We start from the raw sequence: 16,920 nt of genomic DNA on the forward strand, positions 1-16,920 counted from the left end.
AGGTGCTATGATGCCTGCTTTGAACATTTTCTGTACCTCTTGTTCCATTGCTGGGAGAAGCATAGGATTGATTCTCCTCAATTTTTGTTTAAAGGGCTTTTGATCAGGCTTGAGAGGGATAGTATGCTGGATAACAGAGGTATCATAGGACTTAAGATCCTCATAACTCCATGCAAAGACATCCTGAAACTCTTTGAAGAGATCTATGTATTTAGGCTTTTGGTCAGGAGGTAAGGAAGCAGACAGTTTTATTATTTTGGGCTTGTCAATGGTACCAATGTTGCATTCTTCAATGGCAGAGTTAAGGGGCTGCATTTTTGGTTTTCTAGGGATGTCATTTGAGTCAAAGATATCCTCTAATGGAGTTAGGCCTGTTGGCAGAAAACTGTCTTTCAGCTCTATGATTTCAGTTTCAGCATTGGCCACTTCTTCACAACTGATTGGTTGAATTTGCTGAATGTTTTCCTTGTTGAAAATAGTTGGGTTTAGCATTTGTTTTGCTGTTCTAGGTGATATTGTGTGGTTAATTTGTTCAAACTGTATTTGTGATTGACTTGCTCTTTCAATGTCAATATTTAATCCTGCAAATTCTTGTTGCAGCGTTAAAAAATTGTTTATTTGCATATCATCCTCGAATACTTGCCAATCTTTAACATTATTTGGAATGGAGGGTCTGTGTTTAATCTCAGCTGTGAAACAATTGTTAGGTCCCAATGGTAATTTGCAAGTACTGGCAAATGTGGCCAAACTATGAGCATGCAGATTGTGGGTTCTAGGAATTTTAGTGATTTGGAATTCAGAGAAAAAGTTTAGTACTTCAGCAACAGCAGACCTATAAGACCTTAATCTCTTGTCATTTGTGACAAAATTTCCTTTCACTTGTTGGATAACTAAATCTGAATCACCCATGATTGAAACCCTGGCAGCTTGTAAGAACTTTACTAACTTGAGGCCTAGTAAAAGAGCTTCATACTCTGCCATGTTATTTGTACATCTGAAGTTTAATCTATAGGCTCTGCCTTCTGCATAATTGTTTTCTTTATTGTGTACCCAAACTCCAGCTCCTGCCCCTAATTTGTTGACTGAGCCATCAAATTCAAGGAACCATAGAATATCTTGTTGTGAAGGAGATTTAATGATCTGTTCATGTGCTGGCAATGTAGGTTGAAGTTCTGGTTTTTCATCTGGCTTGTGTTCTAGGACAGTCTCATCATTTGATTGAATATGTTTTACAACTAGAGCGGCAGCAGTGTCTAGTGATTGATTGACTGTTGTTTTATGGGTGGTAATTCTTTCCTTAGGGTCTTCCTCTTGTATGAGTATCTTGGTTTCAACATCATTTTTTGAGAGGGTTGTGCCGTCATTGAAGAGAATGTATGAGTCTATGTCTGAATGGACAGCATATATGGGAAAGTTTTGAGGCTTTTCTTCACTGCTGACCATGTATTTCATGAGTGTTTCTCTGTATAGTCTTTTTGGTTGCCCAAAAATAGAGATGGTGGCATATGACATATCTAATTGTAGGGAACCTTGAATTTTAGCCCCCCATGATCTTGATAACAACATCCCATACTTAGGTGGGATATCAACAACTACAACATCCATCAGAATTGTTTTATTTGGGTATTGAACCAAAGACACACATAAATCTTTTATGAGATCTAAACACTTGACTTCGCTGGAGTCAAAGGAAAACAGGTCCTTGTATGGTCTTGTTATATCCAGATTCAATCTCTCCATGACTGCTTTTGGCATGAGATTGTGAGAGGCACCTGAGTCAAACATTGCATTATGTAATATCTTGTCATGAACATGTAAACTGACATAAAAAGGTAAAATGCCTACACCTGTTGTCTTTCCATCCACCTCTGGGCCAAAAAGTAGCTCTGGGGTGTCATCCAACACATTAACATCATCCTTGCTGCCGGTGAGTTGAAGGGACTTCTTGATCTGTTGCTTGTAAATGTCATGCTTGGCTAATTCTGAAAGAGGAATTGCTATCTTTAGTTTGCCAATTTCAGTTTCTAGGTCAAAGGGTTTTTTAGATTGGGTCTTAAGGTTATGAATAACAGTCCTTTCCTTGTTCACTACATCTTCTTCTTGATTCTTATCTTGATTTTGGGACTTGTCTTTTTTACTCATCTCTTGAGGAATAACATTTAAATTAGGGTGAGAGGATGAAGTAGCCAGAGGCTGCTGTTTTAAGGACAATGGTTCAGTGATCTCTTCAATAATTACTTCTTCTGTAGGTGAATTTGCTTTGTCATTAGGCTCTGTGACTATGACTCTTTTAGGCTGCTGATTATCTTTTATCTTTTCAGGCTGGTTTATATTCACAGTTCTGCTCCTTAGCTTGTATTGTTTATGGACTTCATAAACAACAGTGTCATAGCCTTGTTTAAAGTCAAAGGATTCACCTGATTTAGTTTGGAACAGTTTGATTTCGTCATTCTCATGATCTTCTTGTGTTAAGAAAACTTGACTTTCACCATCTAGACCCATTAAATTAATCTGAGGATCTTCATTGGGTTCAGTTGATGTGGAGGTTTCAGCATAGTTTTCTTGGAAAAGAGGTCTTATGTCTTGGTCAGCACTGGCCTTGCCAACGTTTGGGTTTTGAGTTCTCCTAAAATTTGGATTCCTAGGAGGGTTGTTTTGTGGTGCTTCCCATGATGATTTTCTCTCAACTGATTCCACTCTATCACCCAATCTTTTCATTCCAGTGAGTATTGCATCCAGCTTTTGATCAAAAGCAGAGGGTTCTTCTTTGAAGGCTGTTCTCTTTTCCAACCTTGCTCTGTTTCTTTTGGCAATCAGGTTAGCTTCCACTGTGACAGCAACCCTTTAGGCCTCTGCAAGGGTTTGAGGGTCTCTTTCCTTTAACTGATAGGCCATGTCAGGGTCAAAACCATCAGGGAATTTGTACAAAGCTAAATCAGGAGGGGGTCTTAAATTTTGTGGGATTGCGTTATATACATTGTTGAATCTTGCACAATACTCCAAAACAGTCTCTTAGGGACCTCTTTTGATGGTGTCATATTCCCCAAGTATGTGCAGAGGATCTTTCTTTTTCTCCCATCTGTTAGTAAAGGCTTGATACAGCTCATCAGGAGTTGTGATGGAATTTGCATTCAGGGATCTAAACCAAGTTCTTACATCCCCAGTTAGGCTTTCAACAAACATCCTCATTCTCACACTATCATCATCTATTTCATAGGTCTCAAAATGGTCTTGCATCCTTTTGGCATGCTGAACAGCTGTCAAAGGGCCAGTTGAGTCAAAATATGAGATTTTGGTTTGGTAGTCTTGGGGTAGAGCTGCAGCATTAGCTAGTATTTGCAAGGGTGCATATCTGTTAGCCATATTCACAGGGTTTAAGGGGTTGACAGGGATGAATGGGACCGGGGTGACTGGTATAACAGGGTTAATGGGAGGGGTAGAAACTAGGAGGTTGGTTAAAGGAGTATGTGCAGTGGATGAAGATGTGAGAGGAGGGCTTTGAGATGTGGATGGTGAACTAGGGGAATTGGGGGTAGACCGAAAAAGAACTTTAATTGGAGTTGAAATGGGGTTAGGATGGACTGTATTTGGAGTTAAATCAGCAAGCTGCTCCTGCCTTTGCTGTTTCCTGATGTTCTTAGGGATTATGTTGGGGTTATCAAAAATAGTGGGTGGATTAGGGTCAGGATTTGCCCTAGTATGCCGTGGATTTTTCTTGGGAGCCAGCTTCTAATTGTTTTTGGTTTTTGCAGGAACTTTTTATATCTGCAAGGACTGGATAAAATTTTGGAAAGGCTATATATGTTTCAAAGCTAAGAAGATTGACTGAAGCAGCTCTTCCCTAAAGCTGTTAATGTAACACAGAAACAGTTTTGAAGGCTTCCTGACTGATATACAGGCTTGATCTATAGCTTTGGGAGATAGATAGTGATTCGAAAATCCTAGATAGTCCCCAGTTGAGTCGCCAATTATGTTAACACCCAGGTTGTTCCCTATGACTCCCAAGGGAATACGGCCGGGGTAACCACTAACCAATCTTTGGATTACAGTTTCTAGCCAAACTGTAATCAGAGAGGGCTCTCTCTTTATAATTTGTCTCTGTTCTGTGAATATTTTAGGCTAGTTATGAAGTGAGGGTTTTTTGGTTTATATTTTGGTTGAGGGATGTCTTTCTGTTCCTGAGATGAAAGTCTGCAGATGAGGTTAGTCTATTGGGCAATGGAGTCTGTGGCTATAGGTTGTTTGAAGTCTTGAGTTGAGTAGCTGCAAATTACAGGGCCATTAAGATACTTCATAAAAACAAGTTTGAAATAATGATGATGATATGTAAATAACCAGTGAAAAGCAATTAAGAATTTTTCACTAAGCCGGGGTGTGAGAAAAAGATATATTCCTCAGGAGCAAAATTGAATTCCTGAAGAAATAATCTCTGTGAAAGATATATTGTGAAAGTGCAGCATTTAAGAATTACACCTTATCTACTCTATCTGGAAGAAAACATTCATAACAGCTTAGATTGAGTTCAGGGTAATCTGCGATTAAATCTGTTATCACTAAAAATGCTGTTGTCAAAAATTTTGGTCTAGCTTAAAGACCGGGTGTTTTCGCAGCGCCTGAATTCTTTTAGCAGTTTCGCAGCGCCATCTGTTTTAGTGATTTCGTAGCGAAAACACTGACCTTGCACTGGCTGCGCTACCAAATTGGGAATTTGTCCGAAACCATTTCCATTTTCACCAGCTGTCATGTTTATCAAAATCCATTGAGTTATGCATGAGTACAGGCTTGAAAATAAACAACTCAGACATTCCGATGATGTTCTGAACTATAGGCAGGATACATATGGCTCCTTTAGTGGGCTATTTCTCCCAGCCTGTTGCAGATGGTCTTGACCCAAGATTGCTTGTGACCCTTGGAACAAAGGCAGTCAGCGCAACAAGGAATATCTTTATAAACACACATGAGCAATCACCAAACAAAGTAATGCAAACTGCAGGTGGTATTCTTGATAGTCTTACTTATTGGCTAAATCTTGAAGATTTCTCAGCTAATGCTCTGATGAAAATGGCAATTCAAAACCAAATGAAGTTACTCCCTTAACACATTCCAAGGTAAAGAAACTCAAGACAATCGGATTTTGGCAATAAGCTGTGATTTTTGAAATTACACAGCAGTTTCGCAGCGCGCTGTGAAACCCCTGTAGCAGCCTGTTTCAGCAGAAAAAACTCTGTTTTCTGCGTTTACTAGCAAATTTCCAGAAGGGATTCTGAGCAGCTGAAAACTTAATTTTGAAAACTGAAAGAGGCTTTTATTCCTAACATACCAAACTACAAAAACCTCTTTCAGTTTCTTCAAATTCGTTTTGAGGTGGGAGGAATTTATGTTTAAACTTGCGCTACGAAACTGCGAAACTGCTGTAGGTGCTGATTTATAAGGAAAATGAGCAGTTTAATGGTGAGGTCATCAGATTTTTGAAGGAAACGCCAAAGTAATGAAGGAGATATCACTCAAGGCTATCATAGCTATTTAGAGAATGACAGGTGGACCTTTTGGTAAAGGTGAAGTTTTTGTCTCAAGTTAAATTTTTGAAAAAGCTACTTTATGACAAATTAGGGTTTAACAAAATGGCATACGAGGAGTATCTTCTTGGTTCATACACCTGGCTATCCATGAAGCTTCCAACGAATTTGAAGTATGGTGAGGCTTGTAAGTTTTGGGATATTTAAGGAGCTGTGACATGATGCTTGTTTTTTGGAGGATGGTAGGAGACAGGGACCTTAAAAATAGGTGTTTTGATCCTGATGATAAATGATCCATCAGCGCTTACAGGTATCCAAAGTCAGCGTTCCTTGCATCCGTAGCTCAATCATCTGGAGCCTAACCAACAAAAGACAGCTGTCAAAGATCAAGAAAGGAATCAGGCATATGAGGAGAGGAATATATTCACATACTTTCGGGTTTCTTGGAGGAATACACTGGGCTGTGCTTGTTGCACGTGTTTGCCAAATGTTTCCAAATGCCACCGTCAGTATGTTGGTTTCAAGATTGTTTTGGATATATTCACATTGGCGGTGGCCAACTCCAGTGACATTGGTAGAGATGGAAAATTTAAAGATGTTGTTGTCATTGATTATGATATGGAAAATGGGAAGTATTTTCTTTGCCATGTCAGTGAGAAGCTATATGAATGGCTTGATTTGAATGAGATACTTTTTGAAGATATTCGATGGCCTCAGTCAAAAGGATCTGGTCGAGGAGGCGGAGGGTTCAATCAAGGTATTGGAGAATCAAGTCGGGCAATTTCCCAAAGAGATGGTCACAATGAAGGTATAATTGAACTCTATGACATTGAACAATTGAGTAAAATGATCATCTAAGTGTTAGAGACGCCCATTCCAGATCTTCTGAAGAAGCTGAAAACACTTAGAAAAACAAAAGCGTTATCTCAATCTAAGTCTGCAGGCAGTTTCTAGAAAGAGAGAAACATTTGAAGCTGAAGGGCCTGCTCAGAATCCTTCTGTTCCACACGGTCATGGTAGCCAAGATGGTTATAAAAACATTGATGAAGAGGAAGAAAACATGAAGCAGCGTGAAGGATGTTTTACTGTGACACATTCTGAAGGGTTCAACATCTAAATTTCATTCAAAGAGCAGAGAATAAATCTTTCACAGTTCTCCTATCAAATTCCTAAACCACTTCATGAAGGCTATGTGAGAATAATTCCAGTTGGGATTTATGAAGCTTTTTATTGGTTTGATGCTAATCAAGTTTGCTGTGATATGTAATGACAAAAGTAAGCTTCATCTTTTTAAAACTATTTAGGTTCCTAATAGCTGTACAAATGTCTGAAGAAATCATGAATCTAAGCAGAAAACGCTTCAAAGATACATAGGTTATGTTTTGACATCTACAGCAGTTTCGTAGCGCGCTACGAAACTGCTGTAGAATGCTGTTTTGTGGAAAAACAATGAATTTTGATGATGAGGTCAGTGAATGTTAAAAAGAAGTTCTCAAACACAGGAGGGAGATTATACATGGATTTCATAACAGCTCAAACAGTGACAGGTGTAGGTCTTGAAGGGAAAATAAAATATTTTGTTTATTTTCATAAAAGTTTTCTCAAAGGCACTTTATGACCGAGCTACTAGGATATTGGTGGGGTTACCAGAATGTTCGGTTGGTACACCTGTTTGGTTCATGAAGCATTCAGATCATATGGCATATGGTGATTATGTGTTATCATTAAAGGTTTAAAGAGTTTGGAGCGTGGTATTTAAATGATGAAGGAAAATGGGAGACAGAGACCGTTAAAATAGGAGCATATCTTTTGGTCAATTAATGAGCCATCAGCGCTTTCAAGCATCCAAAATCAGTATTCATTGTATCTATAGCTCAGCCTTCTCAACTCAATCAGCAAAAGGACATGTGTCAGCATCCAAGAAGAATCATATTACGAGGAGAAAGGAATTAGTATTTAAGTTTGATTAGGACTTTATGTAATCATAACTCAGCACTTATGTAATTAATAAGTTAGTTATGCATTAGATAGGGATAGTCAATAGCCACCTTCGAGGCTCCCCTCATGCTGGAGGAGGAAGCTCGAGGTGATTTAGTTTGCTTGCCTATATATGGATCAATGTAGGATGTAAAGAGGGTTGGATACTTAATAGAAAAACAGTGTTGTTTTGGGCCATTGTAAGACCTTTTTTGACAGTAATAGTAAAACAGAGTTATTCTCTTCTCAAGATTCTCGAAGGATTGTCATGATCAAATGTAGTGATGATGTGTTATACTTTATGTTATTTTATGGTTTTGTTGTATGCAATCACTCAGAATTCATAATTATATGCTCTGACTTCCTGTGTATACAGCAAGCTATGTGTTGGTGGAATATGTTTGACATGTAATGCTTAGAGCCTTGATTTCCATGAGGTCACTGTGTTTTCCTTGTTTACTTGATATTATAGACTCCATAGCCCAATGAAAGCTAGTTTGATGTGTCTCCAACCAGTTATGCTTTCATAAGTGAATAAAGAGTTAGCCATCTAGTGTTTGAAGGATTTTATTAAGAGTTGTGAGAGAGCCCTCTCTGATTAGGAAGGCTAATTCCTAATCTAAAGTTTGGTCTGAAACAGTTACATGAGACCTTGCTTGGTTGCAGTCCCTAGTACTGGTTTTGTGATAACAAAATCCTGGACTAGTCTTTTTCCTTGCCATTAACTGTAAAGCTTTGAAACATGAATGAGAGATGAAAAGACTGGAAAACACATAAAACAGAGTTTTAAGAAAGACTTATTGAGCTATGAAGTACGTAGGAATCCTGTGACTTTCAGCCAAACACCACAACGCATCAAACAAGACCAAGCTTTTGAGATTCCATCAACTCTTTGTATTACTTCTCTGAGAATTTTACAGCAAAAGAACTCTGAATTAGAAATCCGCAACTCCCTGCAAACTCATGCGAGGGGGAATTTATACAAGTGTTACATACAAAATATCTCAGGCATTGAGTCATCTGAGGAATGAATGCGTTCACCAACTTTTCCAGATAATAGATAAGAAAGTTATTACATCATTGAATATAACATAAATGCTCTTTATGTATGTCAGAAGATATTTTGACCTTTGGAGGCCATTGAGTTGGTCTGAAAGTTCTTCTTTCATTCTGGAACATGTGCGCTTTGTGGCTGTCGTGCTGTAGTTTTCGGCGCTGCCACCTTTTCTCCATGCATGCTGATATGTCAAAATTTCCCTGTGTATGACAACTTTGCATATTTCAATGAAAAACTTGATTTATTGGCTCTGGTTTGACAGTATTATTTGTATCAACCTGGTCCAGACTTCCAGTGTGGGCAATTGATGCCTCAAAATTGCCTCTATGGTCTCATCTGCCTCTGTGTATTTATAAAAGTTTGGAGGCACATCGAACAGATGATTGATTTCATTCATAATGAAAAACAGGTTTCCTACCCTGTTGTAGAGGATCTGCCCTGTTGCTGGCCCTGATTCTGCTGAAGTGCTGGGCTTTTCTGCAATTTGACTTGCAGCAAAGGCATTGACTCTCTTTGCATAATTTTCGTGGGTAAGCAGCTTTCCTGCACTGCTTAGTATGCTGGGGAGACCTCTGTTCTGCAATGCCAGGAACCTGTCCATGAATCTATTGATTTTTGTCTGCATATCTTGGCTTCTCCTTTCCAATGTTTGAATCAGGGTTCTTAAGGTCAGGACCCTTTTGACTACTGAGATAGTCTCAGTTCTGTTGGTAATTCCAATGGTAGCCAGCTGAGAGCTTGTCCTGTGATTTAGCACATTGATCATTCTGTTGGCAGCATCCGGCATATTGCCAAGATTTGCCCTTGCTCTTTGGATCTCCCTATGTGCCTTTGCAATGAGCTCTGATTGCTCATGTATGGTCTCAATGTAATGCCACTGGTCAGTAATGGACTGGCCAATATTTTCCCATAGGACTGCCTTGAGCTCAGCTGTTACTTTATCAAGTGTGAGCTCTTTCTCCAGCTCATTTATCCTCTTTTTGAGAGCCTTTATCTCTCTTTCCTTCTCAGCTACATTCTGTTTGGATTTATCATACTTTTCATTTATCTTAGCCAAAGTCTCTTTGGCTTGATTCAGCTCTGACATTTGAGCTTCCAGGACCTGAATCTCATTTTGAAGTTTCTGGATATCCAGACTATGAGCCTGCTCTGTTGTTGGTGCAGCTGTTGATGTAGATGGTGCTGTTGGCTCTGTCTGCTGTAAAGGAGGGGCAGCGGTCTTAGGAGCTTCTTCCAGATTGATTATTTCTAGAGGAGGCTGAGATGTTTGACCTTCTTCCCTTTGCTGCAATGATGCTTGTAATGCTGCCTGTGCAGCCTCTGATTCTCCCAGCTTTTCTTGTGTCTGGATAAGCTGTTTATAGAGAGACACCAACAAAGCTGTGGCATCTTGATCATGCCTTTGTTGAGCTACTTCATCTATTTGAGGGTGAATTGTGGCTGGGAGTTTGATCTTTCTCCTTAAAGCTGCCATATCTGCATCCCTCAATTTTAATATTTCTTGTATGCCCTTGATATCTTTGGGGTCATGCCCAATCTCAATAATTATATCTTCTAGGGACCTTATTCTGTTGTCCTTTGCTTATGAGGATGCCCTTTCCAACTCAAGTTGGGCAGCTGTATTATTAAGGCTATTTTCTAGCCTATAGTTATCCAATGTCTTGTCTGCCAAGGAAGCATAGACCATCTCACCTGTTTGTTTATGCAATTCAATTTTATCCATTGGGTGGATGTCCTTGGCCAGGACCTCAAGATTGGCCCTTACGTAATCTGAAGGGGACTGTGGCTACAAAGTAGTTGGTATGAGGTGACTCATGATCATCTTGCCCTCCTGGACATCATATGTAGACATTAGTCGCTGCTGGTTGGTGGGAGCCATTTTCAACAGATGGTTGTACAGCTGTATTTTTATGGGCTCATTCCTCCTCTTTATGTCTATGAACTACTGTTTGATTCCTCCTTCAGCTTCTCTTTGGTGGCTTGAGGAGCTGACTTCTCCTCCCACTGTCCTCTCTTGTTCCTGTTGGAAGGAACTTGCAGATGCCTCCAAACTAGGCGGGCCCATACCCAAAGATTGCCCTATAGGCATCTCTTCCTCTGAAAGGGGATTCATCCTGTGCCTCTTCTCACCATGACTTGTTGATGCAGTCAAGGGAGTCTCTCTATCCCTTTTCCTGCTCACATCCTCCTTTTGAGGAGTTTGGAAGACTGAGGTTTCATTAACAACCTCTTGCCTAGGAGGTACTATGTTTTGAGCCTGCTGCTCAGTGAGAATTGGGGCCTCCACTGCCCCTTCTTGCTGTGTGGGCTGCTCTCTGTCATGCTGCCCTTCTCTTTGCTGTGATTCCTGTTGTTTCTGTTGCTCTCCCTGCTGCTGCACTTCTTCTTGTTGCTCCATCTCTTTTTCTGCTTGCCCTTCAGTTATGGGAGGTGGTTGCTCTTGTTCCACCTGCTTTTCTTTACCTTTGCTGCTTGTTTGTTGAGTGTCCATGGTAGCTTGCTGATGTGTTGTTGAAGAAGAGGCAGCTGCTCCAAGTTGCCTTTGATATGATAAGGAAACCTATCCACAAGTTTCCAAGTCAGCTTCTTTTTGAAGATTCCTAGCCTCTCTCTCTAGTATCTGCTCTCTAGAGGTTGGCTCTTCTAGAGTGCCCTCTTTCCAGCCTAAAGAATTTTCATATATTTCAATATGAGGCAGCTTAATATGTGAATAGGTACCCAATTTGTGTTTTATCCTCCTGAGGGAAATAAAATGATTACGGTCATAAGGTGACCATTTGAAACTGGTTTGCAATTTGAGGCTTGCTAGGATCATATCTTCCTCCTTCCATCCCTCCTCTCTTTTGTTGTACAAAAAGGGGCCTAGCTGGCTCCTCACCTTCAGTTGTACCTTCTTGTTTTTGCTTTGGAAATGGAAGTAGTCAGCATATCCAAACTGCCTGAAATATTCTAAGGCAAAAAGTCTCATGGGGACATACCTTGGAAGCCTAAAAGGGTCCAACTTGCAGCCATATACTCTGATTACTGTGTGATGCTGGTAAAAATACCAATCACCAATGCTGTAGGATTTGGAGAGATGGAGAATTCTCTGCATGTCATCGGTTAACCTTGGAGGAGGGACACCATACAGCAATGTCATAGCTGGGTGAATGAACAGGTCTATAAATTCACAGTATGTGTATGGCGATTGAGAAACATGATGGAAGACGGGAGTCCAAAACACAACTGACCTTGGATTTCCCTGGATATTAAGTTTCTTGAGGGGAATGGAGAAACTGTCTAGCTGATAAAACAAGAACAGGTGGTAGATGTATGAGGTGTATCTGAACACCCTTTCCCTTGGTAGATTCATTAGCTGTGCATGGATCTTCTCTGCAATATAAGTGGCATAGTCATAGTGTACAGCTGGAGGCTTTCCAGGAGAAAATATGGACAGCATTGCCATTATAGTCTCATCAACATCCTCAATTCCTTTAAAGCCCAGGACATAGCTGATCAAATCCACTAGCATTCTGTCCAAGTCATTCAGGTAGTGATATCCAATAGGAGGAGTCCTTATAGTTTCAGAGCTTGGCTGTACAAATAACTGGTTAATTTTGGTAATCTGGGCACTTGACAGATTCCTCCCCTTCTTTATTAAGTCCAGCATGGAAAGAGGGGTCAATGGCCTTGCAGAGTGGAAATGTAGCATCTCATTGATGGTTTCTGGGGTGATAAAGAACAAAACTAAGCCTGTAGGACTGAGAACAGCTCTCTGGCAAGGATCATAGCATTCCTGGCATTTATGGATCAAATCTGGGAGGGCATTTACTTGAGGGAGGTTGTAAATGGGCAAATTTGAGTCCCAAATCCCTAAAATATCAGCTCCACCAAGGTGTTGGGCTTTTAGTTCATTGAGCATGTAAACATTGAACTTGGAACCCATTGGAAACCAATCTAACATCTGATAATCCACATCTCCCAGGGCTTTCCATGCTATTTCCCTATGAGGGGCATTCAGAGGCTGGACATTCAGGGCTATTGGTGTCTCCATGGCTACTGAAGCTTTTGAACTGTAGGTGAACCGGTTTCAATCGAGCAGAACAACAGAGAGGAATGTTTTCTTGCAATGGAAGTGAATTGTAAGAAACAGAAGGCAAATTGAATAAATAGCAGTTGAAATACTATCTAAAGGATTGATAAAACAGTAGCAGGACTGACCAGGAGTATTTTCTGTGGTGAATCTGGTCAATTGAAATTTCTAGTTCACGACTGCGCGAACTAGCTGTGAATTCAGCTTAATTTGTCAAATGCGGCTCTGCAGGAGGTTTATGGCTTCACTGGTTGAAAATGGGTGCAAGTCACTGTGTATTTGATGGTGAAAACAGTGTTTTACAGTCTCTTAACAGTTTGCTTGAGGAAATACGGATAAAACCAGGCTCATGGAATGATTTTGAGGAATACCTGGTAATTTCGCCGGTAAGAGTTGCAAATGCAGGTGCAATGGAGGCACCAGCGGTCTTGGAATCAGCTTTAGCAGGTTGGCACTGGTTTGAACGTGAGTAGCATGCAGAAATAGCTAGAGTTTCTTTTGCCAAAAGTGGAAAAAACATGACATTTTGGCCTAAATATGGATTTTTGGCAATATTGGCGCGTTTTTGGGATGATGTCAGCATGACGTCATCGGGTGGGGTCGGAGTCAAATGACGTCAGCATGACATCTCCGGGTGATGTGGCAGGCCGTGATTGGTCCACGGGGATAGTGAGGTGGCGGCCATATCAGCGCGGGGGCAGACGAAGGAGTTGATGCGACGGCGAGGTGGCAGTGACGTGGGGATGACGCAAGCCCGACAAAACAGGACGGTTTTGTCAGAGGCCGACCCGAGAAGCTGTGAGGGCGATGCGTGGCAGAGGCCTGACGTCACCCTCTGACAGTTTCTCGGGTGCTAAACGTCGGACCTCGGGCCCAACCCGATATTCATAATAGCCGTCCGATCAAAAGTGCCCGATCGGACGGTTGACGGGTTGATGATTTGATCGGATGATACGGACGTGGGGGAAGGATTAAAATAACATATTTTTTGGAGTTTGCACCCGGCGGAAAAACTTAGGGATATGGTGTTTTGTAATGTTTTTCAATGTATTTTTTCGAAATGAAATAATGCGGGCGGAGACTTTGGATAAATGGCAAAAAGTGGGTTTTTGTGTTATTTCATAATACAAAGCGGGTTATGGGTAAAGGGTTTTTTTCCAAGGTTTTCTTAGCAAATGAAGGTTTTAATGGGCCAAATGGATTCAGAAGAGAGGAGGGGGGTTAGACTTAGGTTTATCCAAGTGACCAGATGTCATTTTGATCCCTGACGGAGAACATATGGCTATAATGCCAAAGGGAGGGATATTTATACAATGTTCGAGGTTTATACACCATGGTGTTATAATACTAGGGACAGGGTAATATAGGGGAATTATATAATAGAGTTAGGGTTAAATATGGATGAAAGGAGTGGATGAGGGGGGATATCACTAAGTTTATTTGAAAATCACTTAGTTTAGGGAGTAGATCAAAATGAAAAGAATTTTTAGACAAGAAATGTGGCTTTTAAAGGAACAAGAACCACCATGAAACCATAAATTCTTCCATGAATCTGAACTGATGAGGGAATGTTAGTAATGAATGGGAAAAGGGGAAAAGGGAGGTTAGAGATGCTCCTTTGCTTTGCTGCAACCTGATAGAGAAGAAGGACTTCTCAATCCATTGATTTTGCTTTGTGAAAATAGGTTAGCATACCTTCAATTTGTAAGAAATGACATTTCTGCAACCCCAACTGCCTACCCATCTACTTGCCTAGCATTTTTTGTTTTCTTCTTGGAGGGTGCACTTGGACTTGCAGACCCTTACTTGCCTTTTCTTTTCTCTGGCTTTTTTCCTTTTGATTTTCTATCTACTGCTACCCTTATTTCTTCCAAGGTCCCAGATTAAGCAGTTGGGGGCCTTACTTCTCTACCTAAGCTACTTGTCTGCCAAGATTAAACAGTTTGGACAGACCTCTTACTCTATTCTACAACTGAAAATTTAAAACATGGCATGATCCAGATTAGGCTGTTGGACCATCCACCAAAATTTAGTGCTCCTCAAGCTATTTACACACCTTGTCTTCCCTTGGGAATATGTGATCTTTGCATCATCAAAGCAGAGCATATTTGGACCTTTTCATTGCCAATCATGAAATATGAAACCTATTGATATAGGTGGCTAACAGCAGGTATACGCAACCACTTTTCTTTTGAGAATATGTCTCGGCCAAGGAGATACCTTTTTCTTAGAGCTCGATTTCCTTGGAGGATGCAGACTTGACCAACAAATATGATGCTATAAACTTGGTTTCTTAAGCCAATAATATAACTTGGTGAACAAAGAGAGGAAACTCAACCTTGATGTAGTTTAGAAGTTTTCCTACAAGGGAATATGAAATACAAGTAAGGATCTCATAAAATCAATTGATAACACCTGAACTAACTTTATTTTTCTAAAATATTCTTCTCCATTGAATCACAACAGTGAAATCTAAGTGATTTTGCTCCAAAACTAGCTAGGGTGGATAATTTCAACACCAAAACCGCCAACCAACAATGAGAGTTTCCTAAAACCCTTGACTCTTGCTTAATAGTTGTCCAAAAATATTTTCTCAAATGGGAAAATGTAAGAATGAGGAGAGAATCCTCATTTTCCCTCTTTTATAACTCATTCACCACATTTTCCACCATTTTACCCTTTTATTTTAATAAATTCACTTTAGTGGTTTTTCTCACTTTATATTTTAAAATAGCTTTTCATTAGCCTAAGACTCTTGTCCCCTTTCCACCACTTTAGCCTATTTAATGTTTTCTCCTATATGAATCAAAATGCCTTGATTAATTTTTCCTACTCTAGCCTACAAGAACCTTATTAAGATAGAGGACCCCCTTCCTAATGACTCTTAAGTAGATCAAGACATTACAGTCCTTCCCTCCCAAGATTTCTTTCCATCAAGAAAATTTATCCCCAGATGTTGAAGAACTTATTCCCCTTCCTGTATGGGATATTCAACTGGTAGATCATTCCATTTCACCAAGTAGTCCTTAATAGTCATATTCCTTAACTTTCAATCCATCACCTCTGAAATTTTTTCTAGAGCTAGAATGAGCTCCCCTTCATAGTCCAGTGGTGGAAGCTCTGTAGAAGCTCCTGCATGCTCGCCTAGGGTTCTTTTGAGGTAAGAGATATGGAAAACATTATGAATCTTACAACCCACAAGGAGACCTATTTCATTGGCCACATCCCTTACATGTATCACAATCTAGTAGGGTCCATAGAATCTGGGAGCTTCTCTAACCCCTTTATTTTTGGGTGGTGACTACCTGTAGGGCTGCAGAAAAAGATACACCTAATCCTCAACCTCAAATTGATGCTCCATCTAATGCTTGTGTGCATATATTTTCTGTTAGTTCTCGACCATATGCAAATTATCTTTAATGGCTTGTAGCATATCCTATCTCTCCTCAACCCAATACTTTTACAGAAGAGCTCACCTATCCCTAAATACCCGATACACAAATGTTGGGTATTCATATAGATATAGGATCTTGAGGGGTGTCATCCAAATTGAAATTTGGTAAGTGGTGTTATAACAAATCTCTCCCATGTGTAACCACTTTACCCATGCTTTCTACTGGCTAGATACATAGTTTCCGAGATGACTCTCTAGCTATTTCTTTTCTATCTTGGCTTTTCCATTAGTCTTTGGGTGGTAGCTAGTACTAGGTGTTAGCTTTGTCAAAACTAGTATAAACATATCCTAGCAGAATATTCCCATGAAATTGTTAACTTTGTCACTCACAAGGGTATTCGGCAACCCATGCAATATGAAAACGTCCCTAAAGAACAATTATGCCACTCATGTTGTTGAATATTTGGAGGGTATGGTGAAGAATTGTTCAAAACTTATGAGCCTTTCCATAGGGAAACCTATGATAAAATCCAAGGAAATGCTTTCCCAATTTTTCTTTGGGATGGGAAGTAGTTGAAGCAACCTTGCCAGCTGAGTATGCTCTTATTTGTTTCGTTGTAAAACATTGATTATATTGAAAATAATAGCACATATATATTGATGTCCTTCCATGTGAACCCATCCCTAATTTCCTTATAGTTCTTCAAGTATCCATGGTGCTCTACTACGATTGAGCTATGTGTTTCCAACATAATCTTCTCCTTGAGTTGAGGATCTAATACAAGGTAAATCCAATCATTGTAATAGATATTTTCATCAATGAAAACTTACCTTTCATCCCCGACTAGCCCATCAAGGATCTCACAATCAAATTTGTTTTTAGAATACTCCACCAAGAGAAGGG

Source organism: Pinus tabuliformis, chromosome 1_1, assembly GCF_031772625.1.
Source record: "Pinus tabuliformis cultivar Carrire ecotype Pingquan chromosome 1_1, CPIR1, whole genome shotgun sequence".
NCBI lineage: Eukaryota > Viridiplantae > Streptophyta > Pinopsida > Pinales > Pinaceae > Pinus > Pinus tabuliformis.